General features: G+C 53.9%; 1 protein-coding gene and 51 non-coding genes across 52 annotated transcripts in view; 41 read left to right on the plus strand and 11 right to left on the minus strand.

The window, feature by feature from the left end:
- The window catches only part of LOC126176288 (uncharacterized), a 109,751-nt gene that overhangs the window by 48,661 nt on the left and 38,207 nt on the right, over window positions 1-22,883 (plus strand). The window lies entirely within an intron of this gene.
- On the minus strand, window positions 185-256 carry Trnag-ucc (transfer RNA glycine (anticodon UCC)). Its single transcript has one exon. It is a non-coding gene; the product is annotated as a tRNA-Gly (tRNA).
- Trnam-cau (transfer RNA methionine (anticodon CAU)) lies at window positions 1,079-1,151 on the plus strand. The gene has a single exon. It is a non-coding gene; the product is annotated as a tRNA-Met (tRNA).
- On the plus strand, window positions 1,474-1,545 carry Trnae-uuc (transfer RNA glutamic acid (anticodon UUC)). Its single transcript has one exon. It is a non-coding gene; the product is annotated as a tRNA-Glu (tRNA).
- Window positions 1,842-1,914, plus strand: Trnak-uuu (transfer RNA lysine (anticodon UUU)). Its single transcript has one exon. It is a non-coding gene; the product is annotated as a tRNA-Lys (tRNA).
- On the plus strand, window positions 2,055-2,136 carry Trnas-aga (transfer RNA serine (anticodon AGA)). Its single transcript has one exon. It is a non-coding gene; the product is annotated as a tRNA-Ser (tRNA).
- Window positions 2,417-2,488, minus strand: Trnag-ucc (transfer RNA glycine (anticodon UCC)). Its single transcript has one exon. It is a non-coding gene; the product is annotated as a tRNA-Gly (tRNA).
- Window positions 3,311-3,383, plus strand: Trnam-cau (transfer RNA methionine (anticodon CAU)). The gene has a single exon. It is a non-coding gene; the product is annotated as a tRNA-Met (tRNA).
- On the plus strand, window positions 3,706-3,777 carry Trnae-uuc (transfer RNA glutamic acid (anticodon UUC)). Its single transcript has one exon. It is a non-coding gene; the product is annotated as a tRNA-Glu (tRNA).
- Window positions 4,074-4,146, plus strand: Trnak-uuu (transfer RNA lysine (anticodon UUU)). The gene has a single exon. It is a non-coding gene; the product is annotated as a tRNA-Lys (tRNA).
- Window positions 4,287-4,368, plus strand: Trnas-aga (transfer RNA serine (anticodon AGA)). Its single transcript has one exon. It is a non-coding gene; the product is annotated as a tRNA-Ser (tRNA).
- Window positions 4,649-4,720, minus strand: Trnag-ucc (transfer RNA glycine (anticodon UCC)). The gene has a single exon. It is a non-coding gene; the product is annotated as a tRNA-Gly (tRNA).
- On the plus strand, window positions 5,543-5,615 carry Trnam-cau (transfer RNA methionine (anticodon CAU)). Its single transcript has one exon. It is a non-coding gene; the product is annotated as a tRNA-Met (tRNA).
- On the plus strand, window positions 5,938-6,009 carry Trnae-uuc (transfer RNA glutamic acid (anticodon UUC)). Its single transcript has one exon. It is a non-coding gene; the product is annotated as a tRNA-Glu (tRNA).
- On the plus strand, window positions 6,306-6,378 carry Trnak-uuu (transfer RNA lysine (anticodon UUU)). The gene has a single exon. It is a non-coding gene; the product is annotated as a tRNA-Lys (tRNA).
- Window positions 6,519-6,600, plus strand: Trnas-aga (transfer RNA serine (anticodon AGA)). The gene has a single exon. It is a non-coding gene; the product is annotated as a tRNA-Ser (tRNA).
- Window positions 6,881-6,952, minus strand: Trnag-ucc (transfer RNA glycine (anticodon UCC)). Its single transcript has one exon. It is a non-coding gene; the product is annotated as a tRNA-Gly (tRNA).
- On the plus strand, window positions 7,775-7,847 carry Trnam-cau (transfer RNA methionine (anticodon CAU)). Its single transcript has one exon. It is a non-coding gene; the product is annotated as a tRNA-Met (tRNA).
- Trnae-uuc (transfer RNA glutamic acid (anticodon UUC)) lies at window positions 8,170-8,241 on the plus strand. Its single transcript has one exon. It is a non-coding gene; the product is annotated as a tRNA-Glu (tRNA).
- On the plus strand, window positions 8,538-8,610 carry Trnak-uuu (transfer RNA lysine (anticodon UUU)). The gene has a single exon. It is a non-coding gene; the product is annotated as a tRNA-Lys (tRNA).
- On the plus strand, window positions 8,751-8,832 carry Trnas-aga (transfer RNA serine (anticodon AGA)). Its single transcript has one exon. It is a non-coding gene; the product is annotated as a tRNA-Ser (tRNA).
- Window positions 9,113-9,184, minus strand: Trnag-ucc (transfer RNA glycine (anticodon UCC)). Its single transcript has one exon. It is a non-coding gene; the product is annotated as a tRNA-Gly (tRNA).
- On the plus strand, window positions 10,007-10,079 carry Trnam-cau (transfer RNA methionine (anticodon CAU)). Its single transcript has one exon. It is a non-coding gene; the product is annotated as a tRNA-Met (tRNA).
- Window positions 10,402-10,473, plus strand: Trnae-uuc (transfer RNA glutamic acid (anticodon UUC)). Its single transcript has one exon. It is a non-coding gene; the product is annotated as a tRNA-Glu (tRNA).
- On the plus strand, window positions 10,770-10,842 carry Trnak-uuu (transfer RNA lysine (anticodon UUU)). The gene has a single exon. It is a non-coding gene; the product is annotated as a tRNA-Lys (tRNA).
- On the plus strand, window positions 10,983-11,064 carry Trnas-aga (transfer RNA serine (anticodon AGA)). The gene has a single exon. It is a non-coding gene; the product is annotated as a tRNA-Ser (tRNA).
- On the minus strand, window positions 11,345-11,416 carry Trnag-ucc (transfer RNA glycine (anticodon UCC)). The gene has a single exon. It is a non-coding gene; the product is annotated as a tRNA-Gly (tRNA).
- Window positions 12,239-12,311, plus strand: Trnam-cau (transfer RNA methionine (anticodon CAU)). Its single transcript has one exon. It is a non-coding gene; the product is annotated as a tRNA-Met (tRNA).
- Trnae-uuc (transfer RNA glutamic acid (anticodon UUC)) lies at window positions 12,634-12,705 on the plus strand. Its single transcript has one exon. It is a non-coding gene; the product is annotated as a tRNA-Glu (tRNA).
- Trnak-uuu (transfer RNA lysine (anticodon UUU)) lies at window positions 13,002-13,074 on the plus strand. The gene has a single exon. It is a non-coding gene; the product is annotated as a tRNA-Lys (tRNA).
- Window positions 13,215-13,296, plus strand: Trnas-aga (transfer RNA serine (anticodon AGA)). Its single transcript has one exon. It is a non-coding gene; the product is annotated as a tRNA-Ser (tRNA).
- Trnag-ucc (transfer RNA glycine (anticodon UCC)) lies at window positions 13,577-13,648 on the minus strand. Its single transcript has one exon. It is a non-coding gene; the product is annotated as a tRNA-Gly (tRNA).
- On the plus strand, window positions 14,471-14,543 carry Trnam-cau (transfer RNA methionine (anticodon CAU)). The gene has a single exon. It is a non-coding gene; the product is annotated as a tRNA-Met (tRNA).
- Window positions 14,866-14,937, plus strand: Trnae-uuc (transfer RNA glutamic acid (anticodon UUC)). Its single transcript has one exon. It is a non-coding gene; the product is annotated as a tRNA-Glu (tRNA).
- Window positions 15,234-15,306, plus strand: Trnak-uuu (transfer RNA lysine (anticodon UUU)). The gene has a single exon. It is a non-coding gene; the product is annotated as a tRNA-Lys (tRNA).
- Window positions 15,447-15,528, plus strand: Trnas-aga (transfer RNA serine (anticodon AGA)). Its single transcript has one exon. It is a non-coding gene; the product is annotated as a tRNA-Ser (tRNA).
- Window positions 15,809-15,880, minus strand: Trnag-ucc (transfer RNA glycine (anticodon UCC)). Its single transcript has one exon. It is a non-coding gene; the product is annotated as a tRNA-Gly (tRNA).
- On the plus strand, window positions 16,703-16,775 carry Trnam-cau (transfer RNA methionine (anticodon CAU)). Its single transcript has one exon. It is a non-coding gene; the product is annotated as a tRNA-Met (tRNA).
- Trnae-uuc (transfer RNA glutamic acid (anticodon UUC)) lies at window positions 17,098-17,169 on the plus strand. Its single transcript has one exon. It is a non-coding gene; the product is annotated as a tRNA-Glu (tRNA).
- Trnak-uuu (transfer RNA lysine (anticodon UUU)) lies at window positions 17,466-17,538 on the plus strand. The gene has a single exon. It is a non-coding gene; the product is annotated as a tRNA-Lys (tRNA).
- Window positions 17,679-17,760, plus strand: Trnas-aga (transfer RNA serine (anticodon AGA)). Its single transcript has one exon. It is a non-coding gene; the product is annotated as a tRNA-Ser (tRNA).
- On the minus strand, window positions 18,041-18,112 carry Trnag-ucc (transfer RNA glycine (anticodon UCC)). The gene has a single exon. It is a non-coding gene; the product is annotated as a tRNA-Gly (tRNA).
- On the plus strand, window positions 18,935-19,007 carry Trnam-cau (transfer RNA methionine (anticodon CAU)). The gene has a single exon. It is a non-coding gene; the product is annotated as a tRNA-Met (tRNA).
- Window positions 19,330-19,401, plus strand: Trnae-uuc (transfer RNA glutamic acid (anticodon UUC)). The gene has a single exon. It is a non-coding gene; the product is annotated as a tRNA-Glu (tRNA).
- On the plus strand, window positions 19,698-19,770 carry Trnak-uuu (transfer RNA lysine (anticodon UUU)). Its single transcript has one exon. It is a non-coding gene; the product is annotated as a tRNA-Lys (tRNA).
- Window positions 19,911-19,992, plus strand: Trnas-aga (transfer RNA serine (anticodon AGA)). The gene has a single exon. It is a non-coding gene; the product is annotated as a tRNA-Ser (tRNA).
- Window positions 20,273-20,344, minus strand: Trnag-ucc (transfer RNA glycine (anticodon UCC)). The gene has a single exon. It is a non-coding gene; the product is annotated as a tRNA-Gly (tRNA).
- Window positions 21,167-21,239, plus strand: Trnam-cau (transfer RNA methionine (anticodon CAU)). Its single transcript has one exon. It is a non-coding gene; the product is annotated as a tRNA-Met (tRNA).
- Trnae-uuc (transfer RNA glutamic acid (anticodon UUC)) lies at window positions 21,562-21,633 on the plus strand. Its single transcript has one exon. It is a non-coding gene; the product is annotated as a tRNA-Glu (tRNA).
- Trnak-uuu (transfer RNA lysine (anticodon UUU)) lies at window positions 21,930-22,002 on the plus strand. Its single transcript has one exon. It is a non-coding gene; the product is annotated as a tRNA-Lys (tRNA).
- Window positions 22,143-22,224, plus strand: Trnas-aga (transfer RNA serine (anticodon AGA)). The gene has a single exon. It is a non-coding gene; the product is annotated as a tRNA-Ser (tRNA).
- On the minus strand, window positions 22,505-22,576 carry Trnag-ucc (transfer RNA glycine (anticodon UCC)). The gene has a single exon. It is a non-coding gene; the product is annotated as a tRNA-Gly (tRNA).

A 22,883-nucleotide genomic window follows, 5' to 3' on the forward strand; every position in this document is an offset into this window, starting at 1 on the left:
GTCGTTTATAGCGCCTGTCCTTTTGATAAGGGCGAATTCCAAGCGTCAGCTTTCGCGTCAGCCGAGCAAAGTCGGGACAAGTCGGGACATACTACAGGATGGCCTGCGTGGAGCAACGACGGAAAGAAAACGTTAATTTAACAGCACGTGGCTCACATACTCATACGCAAAAAGTTTCGCCCGTTGCGGTGGCCGGGAATCGAACCCGGATCAACTGCTTGGAAGGCAACTATGCTCACCATTACACCACCACCGCACAGCCGCTGCTCGCAACGCCGCGCTGTGTCGGCTTCCCGCCCGCCGCCAGCGGCCCACGGTGATAGTAGCTGTAGGCGCTTTACGAGGTAGGAGGGTGCATCCACACGCATTCGGGTAGCGCCTCCACGCACGCTGCGTCTTTGGGCAAGACTCGTCGCCGCGGCCGCAACGTTACTCACACGATAGTGATGAGCGGTCGCTATAAGGCAGTGTAGTGGGAAACTCCGCGTGTGTAGCACTTTTTTCGGTCGTATCCGACGTCGCTGGGTGGCAATCCCACTTTCCCTGCAGACAGCCGCTCGGGAATATGCTCGGCAAGCACGGACGTCATCGGACGTCCGCCCCCAACAAGTGCAACTAACAAAATGAGAACAACAACTAAAAAAGTGGTAGGTTGTTCGCCTACCACGCGGGCGGCCCGGCTTCGATTCCCGGCCGATGCATCGTTTTGCTGTTCTCGCTATAATGCCGCCGCGCCGATTGCCCGCTTGAGCTGCGTCAGCCTCAGGAATGTGTAGCAGGATTCGCTGTGAGAAGAACCAAACACGCAGCACGCAAGAGGCCGTACTTGGACGGTCGCGTGCTATTTCTGAACTCTAGCGTCGGCCTGGCCCTACAGGCCGCTGTGTCCAGGTACCGCAAGGGCGATGTACTGTTACCTCAGGCAGTGCTGCTTTCCGTTGAAAAAGCTGCGGCAGCAGTTTAATCTAGCCAGTCGGGAAAGCACGTGTAGCAACACAGCAGATTCTTGAGAAAGCGCAAACTGTCTATCTCTAATATGTGGGACTTACCAAGTTTCCTGGGACGCTTGTTGCAACGTGCTTCGGTAGCGCAGTAGGTAGCGCGTAAGTCTCATAATCTTAAGGTCGTGAGTTCGATCCTCACCCGGGGCATTTAATTTGCTGTACATCATGGCTGAATTAACGGCGCTGCTGTTGCTAGGGAACGAACTTAATTGTCGTTTGTTATCCCCAAGGAGTCCACGCCTCAGCGTAAAAATGTTTACTTCCAATTATGGCAAGGTACAACTTTGATCTTTCTCCTCCCCTGTTATGAGTAAAATATGATGCAAACAGCAATGAATAGTCAGTTTCGAGCTGTGCGCCATGCCAGTCTGCACGCACAAATACGCTCGCAAACAGAGAGCACCACTGAGTCCGGATTCAGCACGAAATGCGGGAGGAGAGGGAGTAAATCTCACGTTTACCGAGCAAATCCGGTGTGGTCTAGTGGCTAGGATACCTGGCTTTCACCCAGGAGGCCCGGGTTCGATTCCCGGTACCGGAAGAGAAGTTTTTGCGCACACGTCCCTCCATGTTTTGGCCTTCCAACCTTCGTTTGTCGCCCTCCTTCCGGAGCTTCAACCGAACGTAATCGGGGAAAACAGGCACAAGATGCAATTACTGTCAGCACCGGGATAAAGGCAGAAGAGGCACTAGTCCGCTGTTGGGCTGCTACCAGCGTCAGTGGGAAGTCGGTGAAGTGGCCAGTTGCGCCAGAAGCCAGCAATTACCGTAGTACGCCTACACACGCGTTCCAATTATTCACATTGCTTGCAGCCGCTCCACCCACAACGGGCATGAGCCCGGATAGCTCAGTCGGTAGAGCATTAGGCTTTTAACCTAAGGGTCCAGGGTTCGAGTCCCTGTCCGGGCGAAGATTTTTAACGCTTCCGTAATGGCTCGTCTCGTAGCGCTGGTAGCCCTGCCGTAATCAGTGCACAGAGTTCGTTTCCTGTCAACATTCTGCGCAGACCGGTTAGATTTTTCACGATTCGAGGGAAGCTTCAGATACGAGCAGTCGTGGCCGAGTGGTTAAGGCGTCTGACTAGAAATCAGATTCCCTCTGGGAGCGTAGGTTCGAGTCCTACCGACTGCGTCCGTTTTTCTTTTCTTTTTTTCTTTAGGAAGGAGGAGCAGAAAATTTCGCGGTTTGCCTGTCGTTTTGGTACCTCGCCACACCTCACCTCCCACAGTCGTTTATAGCGCCTGTCCTTTTGATAAGGGCGAATTCCAAGCGTCAGCTTTCGCGTCAGCCGAGCAAAGTCGGGACAAGTCGGGACATACTACAGGATGGCCTGCGTGGAGCAACGACGGAAAGAAAACGTTAATTTAACAGCACGTGGCTCACATACTCATACGCAAAAAGTTTCGCCCGTTGCGGTGGCCGGGAATCGAACCCGGATCAACTGCTTGGAAGGCAACTATGCTCACCATTACACCACCACCGCACAGCCGCTGCTCGCAACGCCGCGCTGTGTCGGCTTCCCGCCCGCCGCCAGCGGCCCACGGTGATAGTAGCTGTAGGCGCTTTACGAGGTAGGAGGGTGCATCCACACGCATTCGGGTAGCGCCTCCACGCACGCTGCGTCTTTGGGCAAGACTCGTCGCCGCGGCCGCAACGTTACTCACACGATAGTGATGAGCGGTCGCTATAAGGCAGTGTAGTGGGAAACTCCGCGTGTGTAGCACTTTTTTCGGTCGTATCCGACGTCGCTGGGTGGCAATCCCACTTTCCCTGCAGACAGCCGCTCGGGAATATGCTCGGCAAGCACGGACGTCATCGGACGTCCGCCCCCAACAAGTGCAACTAACAAAATGAGAACAACAACTAAAAAAGTGGTAGGTTGTTCGCCTACCACGCGGGCGGCCCGGCTTCGATTCCCGGCCGATGCATCGTTTTGCTGTTCTCGCTATAATGCCGCCGCGCCGATTGCCCGCTTGAGCTGCGTCAGCCTCAGGAATGTGTAGCAGGATTCGCTGTGAGAAGAACCAAACACGCAGCACGCAAGAGGCCGTACTTGGACGGTCGCGTGCTATTTCTGAACTCTAGCGTCGGCCTGGCCCTACAGGCCGCTGTGTCCAGGTACCGCAAGGGCGATGTACTGTTACCTCAGGCAGTGCTGCTTTCCGTTGAAAAAGCTGCGGCAGCAGTTTAATCTAGCCAGTCGGGAAAGCACGTGTAGCAACACAGCAGATTCTTGAGAAAGCGCAAACTGTCTATCTCTAATATGTGGGACTTACCAAGTTTCCTGGGACGCTTGTTGCAACGTGCTTCGGTAGCGCAGTAGGTAGCGCGTAAGTCTCATAATCTTAAGGTCGTGAGTTCGATCCTCACCCGGGGCATTTAATTTGCTGTACATCATGGCTGAATTAACGGCGCTGCTGTTGCTAGGGAACGAACTTAATTGTCGTTTGTTATCCCCAAGGAGTCCACGCCTCAGCGTAAAAATGTTTACTTCCAATTATGGCAAGGTACAACTTTGATCTTTCTCCTCCCCTGTTATGAGTAAAATATGATGCAAACAGCAATGAATAGTCAGTTTCGAGCTGTGCGCCATGCCAGTCTGCACGCACAAATACGCTCGCAAACAGAGAGCACCACTGAGTCCGGATTCAGCACGAAATGCGGGAGGAGAGGGAGTAAATCTCACGTTTACCGAGCAAATCCGGTGTGGTCTAGTGGCTAGGATACCTGGCTTTCACCCAGGAGGCCCGGGTTCGATTCCCGGTACCGGAAGAGAAGTTTTTGCGCACACGTCCCTCCATGTTTTGGCCTTCCAACCTTCGTTTGTCGCCCTCCTTCCGGAGCTTCAACCGAACGTAATCGGGGAAAACAGGCACAAGATGCAATTACTGTCAGCACCGGGATAAAGGCAGAAGAGGCACTAGTCCGCTGTTGGGCTGCTACCAGCGTCAGTGGGAAGTCGGTGAAGTGGCCAGTTGCGCCAGAAGCCAGCAATTACCGTAGTACGCCTACACACGCGTTCCAATTATTCACATTGCTTGCAGCCGCTCCACCCACAACGGGCATGAGCCCGGATAGCTCAGTCGGTAGAGCATTAGGCTTTTAACCTAAGGGTCCAGGGTTCGAGTCCCTGTCCGGGCGAAGATTTTTAACGCTTCCGTAATGGCTCGTCTCGTAGCGCTGGTAGCCCTGCCGTAATCAGTGCACAGAGTTCGTTTCCTGTCAACATTCTGCGCAGACCGGTTAGATTTTTCACGATTCGAGGGAAGCTTCAGATACGAGCAGTCGTGGCCGAGTGGTTAAGGCGTCTGACTAGAAATCAGATTCCCTCTGGGAGCGTAGGTTCGAGTCCTACCGACTGCGTCCGTTTTTCTTTTCTTTTTTTCTTTAGGAAGGAGGAGCAGAAAATTTCGCGGTTTGCCTGTCGTTTTGGTACCTCGCCACACCTCACCTCCCACAGTCGTTTATAGCGCCTGTCCTTTTGATAAGGGCGAATTCCAAGCGTCAGCTTTCGCGTCAGCCGAGCAAAGTCGGGACAAGTCGGGACATACTACAGGATGGCCTGCGTGGAGCAACGACGGAAAGAAAACGTTAATTTAACAGCACGTGGCTCACATACTCATACGCAAAAAGTTTCGCCCGTTGCGGTGGCCGGGAATCGAACCCGGATCAACTGCTTGGAAGGCAACTATGCTCACCATTACACCACCACCGCACAGCCGCTGCTCGCAACGCCGCGCTGTGTCGGCTTCCCGCCCGCCGCCAGCGGCCCACGGTGATAGTAGCTGTAGGCGCTTTACGAGGTAGGAGGGTGCATCCACACGCATTCGGGTAGCGCCTCCACGCACGCTGCGTCTTTGGGCAAGACTCGTCGCCGCGGCCGCAACGTTACTCACACGATAGTGATGAGCGGTCGCTATAAGGCAGTGTAGTGGGAAACTCCGCGTGTGTAGCACTTTTTTCGGTCGTATCCGACGTCGCTGGGTGGCAATCCCACTTTCCCTGCAGACAGCCGCTCGGGAATATGCTCGGCAAGCACGGACGTCATCGGACGTCCGCCCCCAACAAGTGCAACTAACAAAATGAGAACAACAACTAAAAAAGTGGTAGGTTGTTCGCCTACCACGCGGGCGGCCCGGCTTCGATTCCCGGCCGATGCATCGTTTTGCTGTTCTCGCTATAATGCCGCCGCGCCGATTGCCCGCTTGAGCTGCGTCAGCCTCAGGAATGTGTAGCAGGATTCGCTGTGAGAAGAACCAAACACGCAGCACGCAAGAGGCCGTACTTGGACGGTCGCGTGCTATTTCTGAACTCTAGCGTCGGCCTGGCCCTACAGGCCGCTGTGTCCAGGTACCGCAAGGGCGATGTACTGTTACCTCAGGCAGTGCTGCTTTCCGTTGAAAAAGCTGCGGCAGCAGTTTAATCTAGCCAGTCGGGAAAGCACGTGTAGCAACACAGCAGATTCTTGAGAAAGCGCAAACTGTCTATCTCTAATATGTGGGACTTACCAAGTTTCCTGGGACGCTTGTTGCAACGTGCTTCGGTAGCGCAGTAGGTAGCGCGTAAGTCTCATAATATTAAGGTCGTGAGTTCGATCCTCACCCGGGGCATTTAATTTGCTGTACATCATGGCTGAATTAACGGCGCTGCTGTTGCTAGGGAACGAACTTAATTGTCGTTTGTTATCCCCAAGGAGTCCACGCCTCAGCGTAAAAATGTTTACTTCCAATTATGGCAAGGTACAACTTTGATCTTTCTCCTCCCCTGTTATGAGTAAAATATGATGCAAACAGCAATGAATAGTCAGTTTCGAGCTGTGCGCCATGCCAGTCTGCACGCACAAATACGCTCGCAAACAGAGAGCACCACTGAGTCCGGATTCAGCACGAAATGCGGGAGGAGAGGGAGTAAATCTCACGTTTACCGAGCAAATCCGGTGTGGTCTAGTGGCTAGGATACCTGGCTTTCACCCAGGAGGCCCGGGTTCGATTCCCGGTACCGGAAGAGAAGTTTTTGCGCACACGTCCCTCCATGTTTTGGCCTTCCAACCTTCGTTTGTCGCCCTCCTTCCGGAGCTTCAACCGAACGTAATCGGGGAAAACAGGCACAAGATGCAATTACTGTCAGCACCGGGATAAAGGCAGAAGAGGCACTAGTCCGCTGTTGGGCTGCTACCAGCGTCAGTGGGAAGTCGGTGAAGTGGCCAGTTGCGCCAGAAGCCAGCAATTACCGTAGTACGCCTACACACGCGTTCCAATTATTCACATTGCTTGCAGCCGCTCCACCCACAACGGGCATGAGCCCGGATAGCTCAGTCGGTAGAGCATTAGGCTTTTAACCTAAGGGTCCAGGGTTCGAGTCCCTGTCCGGGCGAAGATTTTTAACGCTTCCGTAATGGCTCGTCTCGTAGCGCTGGTAGCCCTGCCGTAATCAGTGCACAGAGTTCGTTTCCTGTCAACATTCTGCGCAGACCGGTTAGATTTTTCACGATTCGAGGGAAGCTTCAGATACGAGCAGTCGTGGCCGAGTGGTTAAGGCGTCTGACTAGAAATCAGATTCCCTCTGGGAGCGTAGGTTCGAGTCCTACCGACTGCGTCCGTTTTTCTTTTCTTTTTTTCTTTAGGAAGGAGGAGCAGAAAATTTCGCGGTTTGCCTGTCGTTTTGGTACCTCGCCACACCTCACCTCCCACAGTCGTTTATAGCGCCTGTCCTTTTGATAAGGGCGAATTCCAAGCGTCAGCTTTCGCGTCAGCCGAGCAAAGTCGGGACAAGTCGGGACATACTACAGGATGGCCTGCGTGGAGCAACGACGGAAAGAAAACGTTAATTTAACAGCACGTGGCTCACATACTCATACGCAAAAAGTTTCGCACGTTGCGGTGGCCGGGAATCGAACCCGGATCAACTGCTTGGAAGGCAACTATGCTCACCATTACACCACCACCGCACAGCCGCTGCTCGCAACGCCGCGCTGTGTCGGCTTCCCGCCCGCCGCCAGCGGCCCACGGTGATAGTAGCTGTAGGCGCTTTACGAGGTAGGAGGGTGCATCCACACGCATTCGGGTAGCGCCTCCACGCACGCTGCGTCTTTGGGCAAGACTCGTCGCCGCGGCCGCAACGTTACTCACACGATAGTGATGAGCGGTCGCTATAAGGCAGTGTAGTGGGAAACTCCGCGTGTGTAGCACTTTTTTCGGTCGTATCCGACGTCGCTGGGTGGCAATCCCACTTTCCCTGCAGACAGCCGCTCGGGAATATGCTCGGCAAGCACGGACGTCATCGGACGTCCGCCCCCAACAAGTGCAACTAACAAAATGAGAACAACAACTAAAAAAGTGGTAGGTTGTTCGCCTACCACGCGGGCGGCCCGGCTTCGATTCCCGGCCGATGCATCGTTTTGCTGTTCTCGCTATAATGCCGCCGCGCCGATTGCCCGCTTGAGCTGCGTCAGCCTCAGGAACGTGTAGCAGGATTCGCTGTGAGAAGAACCAAACACGCAGCACGCAAGAGGCCGTACTTGGACGGTCGCGTGCTATTTCTGAACTCTAGCGTCGGCCTGGCCCTACAGGCCGCTGTGTCCAGGTACCGCAAGGGCGATGTACTGTTACCTCAGGCAGTGCTGCTTTCCGTTGAAAAAGCTGCGGCAGCAGTTTAATCTAGCCAGTCGGGAAAGCACGTGTAGCAACACAGCAGATTCTTGAGAAAGCGCAAACTGTCTATCTCTAATATGTGGGACTTACCAAGTTTCCTGGGACGCTTGTTGCAACGTGCTTCGGTAGCGCAGTAGGTAGCGCGTAAGTCTCATAATATTAAGGTCGTGAGTTCGATCCTCACCCGGGGCATTTAATTTGCTGTACATCATGGCTGAATTAACGGCGCTGCTGTTGCTAGGGAACGAACTTAATTGTCGTTTGTTATCCCCAAGGAGTCCACGCCTCAGCGTAAAAATGTTTACTTCCAATTATGGCAAGGTACAACTTTGATCTTTCTCCTCCCCTGTTATGAGTAAAATATGATGCAAACAGCAATGAATAGTCAGTTTCGAGCTGTGCGCCATGCCAGTCTGCACGCACAAATACGCTCGCAAACAGAGAGCACCACTGAGTCCGGATTCAGCACGAAATGCGGGAGGAGAGGGAGTAAATCTCACGTTTACCGAGCAAATCCGGTGTGGTCTAGTGGCTAGGATACCTGGCTTTCACCCAGGAGGCCCGGGTTCGATTCCCGGTACCGGAAGAGAAGTTTTTGCGCACACGTCCCTCCATGTTTTGGCCTTCCAACCTTCGTTTGTCGCCCTCCTTCCGGAGCTTCAACCGAACGTAATCGGGGAAAACAGGCACAAGATGCAATTACTGTCAGCACCGGGATAAAGGCAGAAGAGGCACTAGTCCGCTGTTGGGCTGCTACCAGCGTCAGTGGGAAGTCGGTGAAGTGGCCAGTTGCGCCAGAAGCCAGCAATTACCGTAGTACGCCTACACACGCGTTCCAATTATTCACATTGCTTGCAGCCGCTCCACCCACAACGGGCATGAGCCCGGATAGCTCAGTCGGTAGAGCATTAGGCTTTTAACCTAAGGGTCCAGGGTTCGAGTCCCTGTCCGGGCGAAGATTTTTAACGCTTCCGTAATGGCTCGTCTCGTAGCGCTGGTAGCCCTGCCGTAATCAGTGCACAGAGTTCGTTTCCTGTCAACATTCTGCGCAGACCGGTTAGATTTTTCACGATTCGAGGGAAGCTTCAGATACGAGCAGTCGTGGCCGAGTGGTTAAGGCGTCTGACTAGAAATCAGATTCCCTCTGGGAGCGTAGGTTCGAGTCCTACCGACTGCGTCCGTTTTTCTTTTCTTTTTTTCTTTAGGAAGGAGGAGCAGAAAATTTCGCGGTTTGCCTGTCGTTTTGGTACCTCGCCACACCTCACCTCCCACAGTCGTTTATAGCGCCTGTCCTTTTGATAAGGGCGAATTCCAAGCGTCAGCTTTCGCGTCAGCCGAGCAAAGTCGGGACAAGTCGGGACATACTACAGGATGGCCTGCGTGGAGCAACGATGGAAAGAAAACGTTAATTTAACAGCACGTGGCTCACATACTCATACGCAAAAAGTTTCGCCCGTTGCGGTGGCCGGGAATCGAACCCGGATCAACTGCTTGGAAGGCAACTATGCTCACCATTACACCACCACCGCACAGCCGCTGCTCGCAACGCCGCGCTGTGTCGGCTTCCCGCCCGCCGCCAGCGGCCCACGGTGATAGTAGCTGTAGGCGCTTTACGAGGTAGGAGGGTGCATCCACACGCATTCGGGTAGCGCCTCCACGCACGCTGCGTCTTTGGGCAAGACTCGTCGCCGCGGCCGCAACGTTACTCACACGATAGTGATGAGCGGTCGCTATAAGGCAGTGTAGTGGGAAACTCCGCGTGTGTAGCACTTTTTTCGGTCGTATCCGACGTCGCTGGGTGGCAATCCCACTTTCCCTGCAGACAGCCGCTCGGGAATATGCTCGGCAAGCACGGACGTCATCGGACGTCCGCCCCCAACAAGTGCAACTAACAAAATGAGAACAACAACTAAAAAAGTGGTAGGTTGTTCGCCTACCACGCGGGCGGCCCGGCTTCGATTCCCGGCCGATGCATCGTTTTGCTGTTCTCGCTATAATGCCGCCGCGCCGATTGCCCGCTTGAGCTGCGTCAGCCTCAGGAATGTGTAGCAGGATTCGCTGTGAGAAGAACCAAACACGCAGCACGCAAGAGGCCGTACTTGGACGGTCGCGTGCTATTTCTGAACTCTAGCGTCGGCCTGGCCCTACAGGCCGCTGTGTCCAGGTACCGCAAGGGCGATGTACTGTTACCTCAGGCAGTGCTGCTTTCCGTTGAAAAAGCTGCGGCAGCAGTTTAATCTAGCCAGTCGGGAAAGCACGTGTAGCAACACAGCAGATTCTTGAGAAAGCGCAAACTGTCTATCTCTAATATGTGGGACTTACCAAGTTTCCTGGGACGCTTGTTGCAACGTGCTTCGGTAGCGCAGTAGGTAGCGCGTAAGTCTCATAATCTTAAGGTCGTGAGTTCGATCCTCACCCGGGGCATTTAATTTGCTGTACATCATGGCTGAATTAACGGCGCTGCTGTTGCTAGGGAACGAACTTAATTGTCGTTTGTTATCCCCAAGGAGTCCACGCCTCAGCGTAAAAATGTTTACTTCCAATTATGGCAAGGTACAACTTTGATCTTTCTCCTCCCCTGTTATGAGTAAAATATGATGCAAACAGCAATGAATAGTCAGTTTCGAGCTGTGCGCCATGCCAGTCTGCACGCACAAATACGCTCGCAAACAGAGAGCACCACTGAGTCCGGATTCAGCACGAAATGCGGGAGGAGAGGGAGTAAATCTCACGTTTACCGAGCAAATCCGGTGTGGTCTAGTGGCTAGGATACCTGGCTTTCACCCAGGAGGCCCGGGTTCGATTCCCGGTACCGGAAGAGAAGTTTTTGCGCACACGTCCCTCCATGTTTTGGCCTTCCAACCTTCGTTTGTCGCCCTCCTTCCGGAGCTTCAACCGAACGTAATCGGGGAAAACAGGCACAAGATGCAATTACTGTCAGCACCGGGATAAAGGCAGAAGAGGCACTAGTCCGCTGTTGGGCTGCTACCAGCGTCAGTGGGAAGTCGGTGAAGTGGCCAGTTGCGCCAGAAGCCAGCAATTACCGTAGTACGCCTACACACGCGTTCCAATTATTCACATTGCTTGCAGCCGCTCCACCCACAACGGGCATGAGCCCGGATAGCTCAGTCGGTAGAGCATTAGGCTTTTAACCTAAGGGTCCAGGGTTCGAGTCCCTGTCCGGGCGAAGATTTTTAACGCTTCCGTAATGGCTCGTCTCGTAGCGCTGGTAGCCCTGCCGTAATCAGTGCACAGAGTTCGTTTCCTGTCAACATTCTGCGCAGACCGGTTAGATTTTTCACGATTCGAGGGAAGCTTCAGATACGAGCAGTCGTGGCCGAGTGGTTAAGGCGTCTGACTAGAAATCAGATTCCCTCTGGGAGCGTAGGTTCGAGTCCTACCGACTGCGTCCGTTTTTCTTTTCTTTTTTTCTTTAGGAAGGAGGAGCAGAAAATTTCGCGGTTTGCCTGTCGTTTTGGTACCTCGCCACACCTCACCTCTCACAGTCGTTTATAGCGCCTGTCCTTTTGATAAGGGCGAATTCCAAGCGTCAGCTTTCGCGTCAGCCGAGCAAAGTCGGGACAAGTCGGGACATACTACAGGATGGCCTGCGTGGAGCAACGACGGAAAGAAAACGTTAATTTAACAGCACGTGGCTCACATACTCATACGCAAAAAGTTTCGCCCGTTGCGGTGGCCGGGAATCGAACCCGGATCAACTGCTTGGAAGGCAACTATGCTCACCATTACACCACCACCGCACAGCCGCTGCTCGCAACGCCGCGCTGTGTCGGCTTCCCGCCCGCCGCCAGCGGCCCACGGTGATAGTAGCTGTAGGCGCTTTACGAGGTAGGAGGGTGCATCCACACGCATTCGGGTAGCGCCTCCACGCACGCTGCGTCTTTGGGCAAGACTCGTCGCCGCGGCCGCAACGTTACTCACACGATAGTGATGAGCGGTCGCTATAAGGCAGTGTAGTGGGAAACTCCGCGTGTGTAGCACTTTTTTCGGTCGTATCCGACGTCGCTGGGTGGCAATCCCACTTTCCCTGCAGACAGCCGCTCGGGAATATGCTCGGCAAGCACGGACGTCATCGGACGTCCGCCCCCAACAAGTGCAACTAACAAAATGAGAACAACAACTAAAAAAGTGGTAGGTTGTTCGCCTACCACGCGGGCGGCCCGGCTTCGATTCCCGGCCGATGCATCGTTTTGCTGTTCTCGCTATAATGCCGCCGCGCCGATTGCCCGCTTGAGCTGCGTCAGCCTCAGGAATGTGTAGCAGGATTCGCTGTGAGAAGAACCAAACACGCAGCACGCAAGAGGCCGTACTTGGACGGTCGCGTGCTATTTCTGAACTCTAGCGTCGGCCTGGCCCTACAGGCCGCTGTGTCCAGGTACCGCAAGGGCGATGTACTGTTACCTCAGGCAGTGCTGCTTTCCGTTGAAAAAGCTGCGGCAGCAGTTTAATCTAGCCAGTCGGGAAAGCACGTGTAGCAACACAGCAGATTCTTGAGAAAGCGCAAACTGTCTATCTCTAATATGTGGGACTTACCAAGTTTCCTGGGACGCTTGTTGCAACGTGCTTCGGTAGCGCAGTAGGTAGCGCGTAAGTCTCATAATCTTAAGGTCGTGAGTTCGATCCTCACCCGGGGCATTTAATTTGCTGTACATCATGGCTGAATTAACGGCGCTGCTGTTGCTAGGGAACGAACTTAATTGTCGTTTGTTATCCCCAAGGAGTCCACGCCTCAGCGTAAAAATGTTTACTTCCAATTATGGCAAGGTACAACTTTGATCTTTCTCCTCCCCTGTTATGAGTAAAATATGATGCAAACAGCAATGAATAGTCAGTTTCGAGCTGTGCGCCATGCCAGTCTGCACGCACAAATACGCTCGCAAACAGAGAGCACCACTGAGTCCGGATTCAGCACGAAATGCGGGAGGAGAGGGAGTAAATCTCACGTTTACCGAGCAAATCCGGTGTGGTCTAGTGGCTAGGATACCTGGCTTTCACCCAGGAGGCCCGGGTTCGATTCCCGGTACCGAAAGAGAAGTTTTTGCGCACACGTCCCTCCATGTTTTGGCCTTCCAACCTTCGTTTGTCGCCCTCCTTCCGGAGCTTCAACCGAACGTAATCGGGGAAAACAGGCACAAGATGCAATTACTGTCAGCACCGGGATAAAGGCAGAAGAGGCACTAGTCCGCTGTTGGGCTGCTACCAGCGTCAGTGGGAAGTCGGTGAAGTGGCCAGTTGCGCCAGAAGCCAGCAATTACCGTAGTACGCCTACACACGCGTTCCAATTATTCACATTGCTTGCAGCCGCTCCACCCACAACGGGCATGAGCCCGGATAGCTCAGTCGGTAGAGCATTAGGCTTTTAACCTAAGGGTCCAGGGTTCGAGTCCCTGTCCGGGCGAAGATTTTTAACGCTTCCGTAATGGCTCGTCTCGTAGCGCTGGTAGCCCTGCCGTAATCAGTGCACAGAGTTCGTTTCCTGTCAACATTCTGCGCAGACCGGTTAGATTTTTCACGATTCGAGGGAAGCTTCAGATACGAGCAGTCGTGGCCGAGTGGTTAAGGCGTCTGACTAGAAATCAGATTCCCTCTGGGAGCGTAGGTTCGAGTCCTACCGACTGCGTCCGTTTTTCTTTTCTTTTTTTCTTTAGGAAGGAGGAGCAGAAAATTTCGCGGTTTGCCTGTCGTTTTGGTACCTCGCCACACCTCACCTCTCACAGTCGTTTATAGCGCCTGTCCTTTTGATAAGGGCGAATTCCAAGCGTCAGCTTTCGCGTCAGCCGAGCAAAGTCGGGACAAGTCGGGACATACTACAGGATGGCCTGCGTGGAGCAACGACGGAAAGAAAACGTTAATTTAACAGCACGTGGCTCACATACTCATACGCAAAAAGTTTCGCCCGTTGCGGTGGCCGGGAATCGAACCCGGATCAACTGCTTGGAAGGCAACTATGCTCACCATTACACCACCACCGCACAGCCGCTGCTCGCAACGCCGCGCTGTGTCGGCTTCCCGCCCGCCGCCAGCGGCCCACGGTGATAGTAGCTGTAGGCGCTTTACGAGGTAGGAGGGTGCATCCACACGCATTCGGGTAGCGCCTCCACGCACGCTGCGTCTTTGGGCAAGACTCGTCGCCGTGGCCGCAACGTTACTCACACGATAGTGATGAGCGGTCGCTATAAGGCAGTGTAGTGGGAAACTCCGCGTGTGTAGCACTTTTTTCGGTCGTATCCGACGTCGCTGGGTGGCAATCCCACTTTCCCTGCAGACAGCCGCTCGGGAATATGCTCGGCAAGCACGGACGTCATCGGACGTCCGCCCCCAACAAGTGCAACTAACAAAATGAGAACAACAACTAAAAAAGTGGTAGGTTGTTCGCCTACCACGCGGGCGGCCCGGCTTCGATTCCCGGCCGATGCATCGTTTTGCTGTTCTCGCTATAATGCCGCCGCGCCGATTGCCCGCTTGAGCTGCGTCAGCCTCAGGAATGTGTAGCAGGATTCGCTGTGAGAAGAACCAAACACGCAGCACGCAAGAGGCCGTACTTGGACGGTCGCGTGCTATTTCTGAACTCTAGCGTCGGCCTGGCCCTACAGGCCGCTGTGTCCAGGTACCGCAAGGGCGATGTACTGTTACCTCAGGCAGTGCTGCTTTCCGTTGAAAAAGCTGCGGCAGCAGTTTAATCTAGCCAGTCGGGAAAGCACGTGTAGCAACACAGCAGATTCTTGAGAAAGCGCAAACTGTCTATCTCTAATATGTGGGACTTACCAAGTTTCCTGGGACGCTTGTTGCAACGTGCTTCGGTAGCGCAGTAGGTAGCGCGTAAGTCTCATAATCTTAAGGTCGTGAGTTCGATCCTCACCCGGGGCATTTAATTTGCTGTACATCATGGCTGAATTAACGGCGCTGCTGTTGCTAGGGAACGAACTTAATTGTCGTTTGTTATCCCCAAGGAGTCCACGCCTCAGCGTAAAAATGTTTACTTCCAATTATGGCAAGGTACAACTTTGATCTTTCTCCTCCCCTGTTATGAGTAAAATATGATGCAAACAGCAATGAATAGTCAGTTTCGAGCTGTGCGCCATGCCAGTCTGCACGCACAAATACGCTCGCAAACAGAGAGCACCACTGAGTCCGGATTCAGCACGAAATGCGGGAGGAGAGGGAGTAAATCTCACGTTTACCGAGCAAATCCGGTGTGGTCTAGTGGCTAGGATACCTGGCTTTCACCCAGGAGGCCCGGGTTCGATTCCCGGTACCGAAAGAGAAGTTTTTGCGCACACGTCCCTCCATGTTTTGGCCTTCCAACCTTCGTTTGTCGCCCTCCTTCCGGAGCTTCAACCGAACGTAATCGGGGAAAACAGGCACAAGATGCAATTACTGTCAGCACCGGGATAAAGGCAGAAGAGGCACTAGTCCGCTGTTGGGCTGCTACCAGCGTCAGTGGGAAGTCGGTGAAGTGGCCAGTTGCGCCAGAAGCCAGCAATTACCGTAGTACGCCTACACACGCGTTCCAATTATTCACATTGCTTGCAGCCGCTCCACCCACAACGGGCATGAGCCCGGATAGCTCAGTCGGTAGAGCATTAGGCTTTTAACCTAAGGGTCCAGGGTTCGAGTCCCTGTCCGGGCGAAGATTTTTAACGCTTCCGTAATGGCTCGTCTCGTAGCGCTGGTAGCCCTGCCGTAATCAGTGCACAGAGTTCGTTTCCTGTCAACATTCTGCGCAGACCGGTTAGATTTTTCACGATTCGAGGGAAGCTTCAGATACGAGCAGTCGTGGCCGAGTGGTTAAGGCGTCTGACTAGAAATCAGATTCCCTCTGGGAGCGTAGGTTCGAGTCCTACCGACTGCGTCCGTTTTTCTTTTCTTTTTTTCTTTAGGAAGGAGGAGCAGAAAATTTCGCGGTTTGCCTGTCGTTTTGGTACCTCGCCACACCTCACCTCTCACAGTCGTTTATAGCGCCTGTCCTTTTGATAAGGGCGAATTCCAAGCGTCAGCTTTCGCGTCAGCCGAGCAAAGTCGGGACAAGTCGGGACATACTACAGGATGGCCTGCGTGGAGCAACGACGGAAAGAAAACGTTAATTTAACAGCACGTGGCTCACATACTCATACGCAAAAAGTTTCGCCCGTTGCGGTGGCCGGGAATCGAACCCGGATCAACTGCTTGGAAGGCAACTATGCTCACCATTACACCACCACCGCACAGCCGCTGCTCGCAACGCCGCGCTGTGTCGGCTTCCCGCCCGCCGCCAGCGGCCCACGGTGATAGTAGCTGTAGGCGCTTTACGAGGTAGGAGGGTGCATCCACACGCATTCGGGTAGCGCCTCCACGCACGCTGCGTCTTTGGGCAAGACTCGTCGCCGCGGCCGCAACGTTACTCACACGATAGTGATGAGCGGTCGCTATAAGGCAGTGTAGTGGGAAACTCCGCGTGTGTAGCACTTTTTTCGGTCGTATCCGACGTCGCTGGGTGGCAATCCCACTTTCCCTGCAGACAGCCGCTCGGGAATATGCTCGGCAAGCACGGACGTCATCGGACGTCCGCCCCCAACAAGTGCAACTAACAAAATGAGAACAACAACTAAAAAAGTGGTAGGTTGTTCGCCTACCACGCGGGCGGCCCGGCTTCGATTCCCGGCCGATGCATCGTTTTGCTGTTCTCGCTATAATGCCGCCGCGCCGATTGCCCGCTTGAGCTGCGTCAGCCTCAGGAATGTGTAGCAGGATTCGCTGTGAGAAGAACCAAACACGCAGCACGCAAGAGGCCGTACTTGGACGGTCGCGTGCTATTTCTGAACTCTAGCGTCGGCCTGGCCCTACAGGCCGCTGTGTCCAGGTACCGCAAGGGCGATGTACTGTTACCTCAGGCAGTGCTGCTTTCCGTTGAAAAAGCTGCGGCAGCAGTTTAATCTAGCCAGTCGGGAAAGCACGTGTAGCAACACAGCAGATTCTTGAGAAAGCGCAAACTGTCTATCTCTAATATGTGGGACTTACCAAGTTTCCTGGGACGCTTGTTGCAACGTGCTTCGGTAGCGCAGTAGGTAGCGCGTAAGTCTCATAATCTTAAGGTCGTGAGTTCGATCCTCACCCGGGGCATTTAATTTGCTGTACATCATGGCTGAATTAACGGCGCTGCTGTTGCTAGGGAACGAACTTAATTGTCGTTTGTTATCCCCAAGGAGTCCACGCCTCAGCGTAAAAATGTTTACTTCCAATTATGGCAAGGTACAACTTTGATCTTTCTCCTCCCCTGTTATGAGTAAAATATGATGCAAACAGCAATGAATAGTCAGTTTCGAGCTGTGCGCCATGCCAGTCTGCACGCACAAATACGCTCGCAAACAGAGAGCACCACTGAGTCCGGATTCAGCACGAAATGCGGGAGGAGAGGGAGTAAATCTCACGTTTACCGAGCAAATCCGGTGTGGTCTAGTGGCTAGGATACCTGGCTTTCACCCAGGAGGCCCGGGTTCGATTCCCGGTACCGAAAGAGAAGTTTTTGCGCACACGTCCCTCCATGTTTTGGCCTTCCAACCTTCGTTTGTCGCCCTCCTTCCGGAGCTTCAACCGAACGTAATCGGGGAAAACAGGCACAAGATGCAATTACTGTCAGCACCGGGATAAAGGCAGAAGAGGCACTAGTCCGCTGTTGGGCTGCTACCAGCGTCAGTGGGAAGTCGGTGAAGTGGCCAGTTGCGCCAGAAGCCAGCAATTACCGTAGTACGCCTACACACGCGTTCCAATTATTCACATTGCTTGCAGCCGCTCCACCCACAACGGGCATGAGCCCGGATAGCTCAGTCGGTAGAGCATTAGGCTTTTAACCTAAGGGTCCAGGGTTCGAGTCCCTGTCCGGGCGAAGATTTTTAACGCTTCCGTAATGGCTCGTCTCGTAGCGCTGGTAGCCCTGCCGTAATCAGTGCACAGAGTTCGTTTCCTGTCAACATTCTGCGCAGACCGGTTAGATTTTTCACGATTCGAGGGAAGCTTCAGATACGAGCAGTCGTGGCCGAGTGGTTAAGGCGTCTGACTAGAAATCAGATTCCCTCTGGGAGCGTAGGTTCGAGTCCTACCGACTGCGTCCGTTTTTCTTTTCTTTTTTTCTTTAGGAAGGAGGAGCAGAAAATTTCGCGGTTTGCCTGTCGTTTTGGTACCTCGCCACACCTCACCTCTCACAGTCGTTTATAGCGCCTGTCCTTTTGATAAGGGCGAATTCCAAGCGTCAGCTTTCGCGTCAGCCGAGCAAAGTCGGGACAAGTCGGGACATACTACAGGATGGCCTGCGTGGAGCAACGACGGAAAGAAAACGTTAATTTAACAGCACGTGGCTCACATACTCATACGCAAAAAGTTTCGCCCGTTGCGGTGGCCGGGAATCGAACCCGGATCAACTGCTTGGAAGGCAACTATGCTCACCATTACACCACCACCGCACAGCCGCTGCTCGCAACGCCGCGCTGTGTCGGCTTCCCGCCCGCCGCCAGCGGCCCACGGTGATAGTAGCTGTAGGCGCTTTACGAGGTAGGAGGGTGCATCCACACGCATTCGGGTAGCGCCTCCACGCACGCTGCGTCTTTGGGCAAGACTCGTCGCCGTGGCCGCAACGTTACTCACACGATAGTGATGAGCGGTCGCTATAAGGCAGTGTAGTGGGAAACTCCGCGTGTGTAGCACTTTTTTCGGTCGTATCCGACGTCGCTGGGTGGCAATCCCACTTTCCCTGCAGACAGCCGCTCGGGAATATGCTCGGCAAGCACGGACGTCATCGGACGTCCGCCCCCAACAAGTGCAACTAACAAAATGAGAACAACAACTAAAAAAGTGGTAGGTTGTTCGCCTACCACGCGGGCGGCCCGGCTTCGATTCCCGGCCGATGCATCGTTTTGCTGTTCTCGCTATAATGCCGCCGCGCCGATTGCCCGCTTGAGCTGCGTCAGCCTCAGGAATGTGTAGCAGGATTCGCTGTGAGAAGAACCAAACACGCAGCACGCAAGAGGCCGTACTTGGACGGTCGCGTGCTATTTCTGAACTCTAGCGTCGGCCTGGCCCTACAGGCCGCTGTGTCCAGGTACCGCAAGGGCGATGTACTGTTACCTCAGGCAGTGCTGCTTTCCGTTGAAAAAGCTGCGGCAGCAGTTTAATCTAGCCAGTCGGGAAAGCACGTGTAGCAACACAGCAGATTCTTGAGAAAGCGCAAACTGTCTATCTCTAATATGTGGGACTTACCAAGTTTCCTGGGACGCTTGTTGCAACGTGCTTCGGTAGCGCAGTAGGTAGCGCGTAAGTCTCATAATCTTAAGGTCGTGAGTTCGATCCTCACCCGGGGCATTTAATTTGCTGTACATCATGGCTGAATTAACGGCGCTGCTGTTGCTAGGGAACGAACTTAATTGTCGTTTGTTATCCCCAAGGAGTCCACGCCTCAGCGTAAAAATGTTTACTTCCAATTATGGCAAGGTACAACTTTGATCTTTCTCCTCCCCTGTTATGAGTAAAATATGATGCAAACAGCAATGAATAGTCAGTTTCGAGCTGTGCGCCATGCCAGTCTGCACGCACAAATACGCTCGCAAACAGAGAGCACCACTGAGTCCGGATTCAGCACGAAATGCGGGAGGAGAGGGAGTAAATCTCACGTTTACCGAGCAAATCCGGTGTGGTCTAGTGGCTAGGATACCTGGCTTTCACCCAGGAGGCCCGGGTTCGATTCCCGGTACCGAAAGAGAAGTTTTTGCGCACACGTCCCTCCATGTTTTGGCCTTCCAACCTTCGTTTGTCGCCCTCCTTCCGGAGCTTCAACCGAACGTAATCGGGGAAAACAGGCACAAGATGCAATTACTGTCAGCACCGGGATAAAGGCAGAAGAGGCACTAGTCCGCTGTTGGGCTGCTACCAGCGTCAGTGGGAAGTCGGTGAAGTGGCCAGTTGCGCCAGAAGCCAGCAATTACCGTAGTACGCCTACACACGCGTTCCAATTATTCACATTGCTTGCAGCCGCTCCACCCACAACGGGCATGAGCCCGGATAGCTCAGTCGGTAGAGCATTAGGCTTTTAACCTAAGGGTCCAGGGTTCGAGTCCCTGTCCGGGCGAAGATTTTTAACGCTTCCGTAATGGCTCGTCTCGTAGCGCTGGTAGCCCTGCCGTAATCAGTGCACAGAGTTCGTTTCCTGTCAACATTCTGCGCAGACCGGTTAGATTTTTCACGATTCGAGGGAAGCTTCAGATACGAGCAGTCGTGGCCGAGTGGTTAAGGCGTCTGACTAGAAATCAGATTCCCTCTGGGAGCGTAGGTTCGAGTCCTACCGACTGCGTCCGTTTTTCTTTTCTTTTTTTCTTTAGGAAGGAGGAGCAGAAAATTTCGCGGTTTGCCTGTCGTTTTGGTACCTCGCCACACCTCACCTCTCACAGTCGTTTATAGCGCCTGTCCTTTTGATAAGGGCGAATTCCAAGCGTCAGCTTTCGCGTCAGCCGAGCAAAGTCGGGACAAGTCGGGACATACTACAGGATGGCCTGCGTGGAGCAACGACGGAAAGAAAACGTTAATTTAACAGCACGTGGCTCACATACTCATACGCAAAAAGTTTCGCCCGTTGCGGTGGCCGGGAATCGAACCCGGATCAACTGCTTGGAAGGCAACTATGCTCACCATTACACCACCACCGCACAGCCGCTGCTCGCAACGCCGCGCTGTGTCGGCTTCCCGCCCGCCGCCAGCGGCCCACGGTGATAGTAGCTGTAGGCGCTTTACGAGGTAGGAGGGTGCATCCACACGCATTCGGGTAGCGCCTCCACGCACGCTGCGTCTTTGGGCAAGACTCGTCGCCGCGGCCGCAACGTTACTCACACGATAGTGATGAGCGGTCGCTATAAGGCAGTGTAGTGGGAAACTCCGCGTGTGTAGCACTTTTTTCGGTCGTATCCGACGTCGCTGGGTGGCAATCCCACTTTCCCTGCAGACAGCCGCTCGGGAATATGCTCGGCAAGCACGGACGTCATCGGACGTCCGCCCCCAACAAGTGCAACTAACAAAATGAGAACAACAACTAAAAAAGTGGTAGGTTGTTCGCCTACCACGCGGGCGGCCCGGCTTCGATTCCCGGCCGATGCATCGTTTTGCTGTTCTCGCTATAATGCCGCCGCGCCGATTGCCCGCTTGAGCTGCGTCAGCCTCAGGAATGTGTAGCAGGATTCGCTGTGAGAAGAACCAAACACGCAGCACGCAAGAGGCCGTACTTGGACGGTCGCGTGCTATTTCTGAACTCTAGCGTCGGCCTGGCCCTACAGGCCGCTGTGTCCAGGTACCGCAAGGGCGATGTACTGTTACCTCAGGCAGTGCTGCTTTCCGTTGAAAAAGCTGCGGCAGCAGTTTAATCTAGCCAGTCGGGAAAGCACGTGTAGCAACACAGCAGATTCTTGAGAAAGCGCAAACTGTCTATCTCTAATATGTGGGACTTACCAAGTTTCCTGGGACGCTTGTTGCAACGTGCTTCGGTAGCGCAGTAGGTAGCGCGTAAGTCTCATAATCTTAAGGTCGTGAGTTCGATCCTCACCCGGGGCATTTAATTTGCTGTACATCATGGCTGAATTAACGGCGCTGCTGTTGCTAGGGAACGAACTTAATTGTCGTTTGTTATCCCCAAGGAGTCCACGCCTCAGCGTAAAAATGTTTACTTCCAATTATGGCAAGGTACAACTTTGATCTTTCTCCTCCCCTGTTATGAGTAAAATATGATGCAAACAGCAATGAATAGTCAGTTTCGAGCTGTGCGCCATGCCAGTCTGCACGCACAAATACGCTCGCAAACAGAGAGCACCACTGAGTCCGGATTCAGCACGAAATGCGGGAGGAGAGGGAGTAAATCTCACGTTTACCGAGCAAATCCGGTGTGGTCTAGTGGCTAGGATACCTGGCTTTCACCCAGGAGGCCCGGGTTCGATTCCCGGTACCGAAAGAGAAGTTTTTGCGCACACGTCCCTCCATGTTTTGGCCTTCCAACCTTCGTTTGTCGCCCTCCTTCCGGAGCTTCAACCGAACGTAATCGGGGAAAACAGGCACAAGATGCAATTACTGTCAGCACCGGGATAAAGGCAGAAGAGGCACTAGTCCGCTGTTGGGCTGCTACCAGCGTCAGTGGGAAGTCGGTGAAGTGGCCAGTTGCGCCAGAAGCCAGCAATTACCGTAGTACGCCTACACACGCGTTCCAATTATTCACATTGCTTGCAGCCGCTCCACCCACAACGGGCATGAGCCCGGATAGCTCAGTCGGTAGAGCATTAGGCTTTTAACCTAAGGGTCCAGGGTTCGAGTCCCTGTCCGGGCGAAGATTTTTAACGCTTCCGTAATGGCCCGTCTCGTAGCGCTGGTAGCCCTGCCGTAATCAGTGCACAGAGTTCGTTTCCTGTCAACATTCTGCGCAGACCGGTTAGATTTTTCACGATTCGAGGGAAGCTTCAGATACGAGCAGTCGTGGCCGAGTGGTTAAGGCGTCTGACTAGAAATCAGATTCCCTCTGGGAGCGTAGGTTCGAGTCCTACCGACTGCGTCCGTTTTTCTTTTCTTTTTTTCTTTAGGAAGGAGGAGCAGAAAATTTCGCGGTTTGCCTGTCGTTTTGGTACCTCGCCACACCTCACCTCTCACAGTCGTTTATAGCGCCTGTCCTTTTGATAAGGGCGAATTCCAAGCGTCAGCTTTCGCGTCAGCCGAGCAAAGTCGGGACAAGTCGGGACATACTACAGGATGGCCTGCGTGGAGCAACGACGGAAAGAAAACGTTAATTTAACAGCACGTGGCTCACATACTCATACGCAAAAAGTTTCGCCCGTTGCGGTGGCCGGGAATCGAACCCGGATCAACTGCTTGGAAGGCAACTATGCTCACCATTACACCACCACCGCACAGCCGCTGCTCGCAACGCCGCGCTGTGTCGGCTTCCCGCCCGCCGCCAGCGGCCCACGGTGATAGTAGCTGTAGGCGCTTTACGAGGTAGGAGGGTGCATCCACACGCATTCGGGTAGCGCCTCCACGCACGCTGCGTCTTTGGGCAAGACTCGTCGCCGCGGCCGCAACGTTACTCACACGATAGTGATGAGCGGTCGCTATAAGGCAGTGTAGTGGGGGACTCCGCGTGTGTAGCACTTTTTTCGGTCGTATCCGACGTCGCTGGGTGGCAATCCCACTTTCCCTGCAGACAGCTGCTCGGGA

This window comes from Schistocerca cancellata, chromosome 3 (assembly GCF_023864275.1).
Source record: "Schistocerca cancellata isolate TAMUIC-IGC-003103 chromosome 3, iqSchCanc2.1, whole genome shotgun sequence".
NCBI classification, from domain to species: domain Eukaryota; kingdom Metazoa; phylum Arthropoda; class Insecta; order Orthoptera; family Acrididae; genus Schistocerca; species Schistocerca cancellata.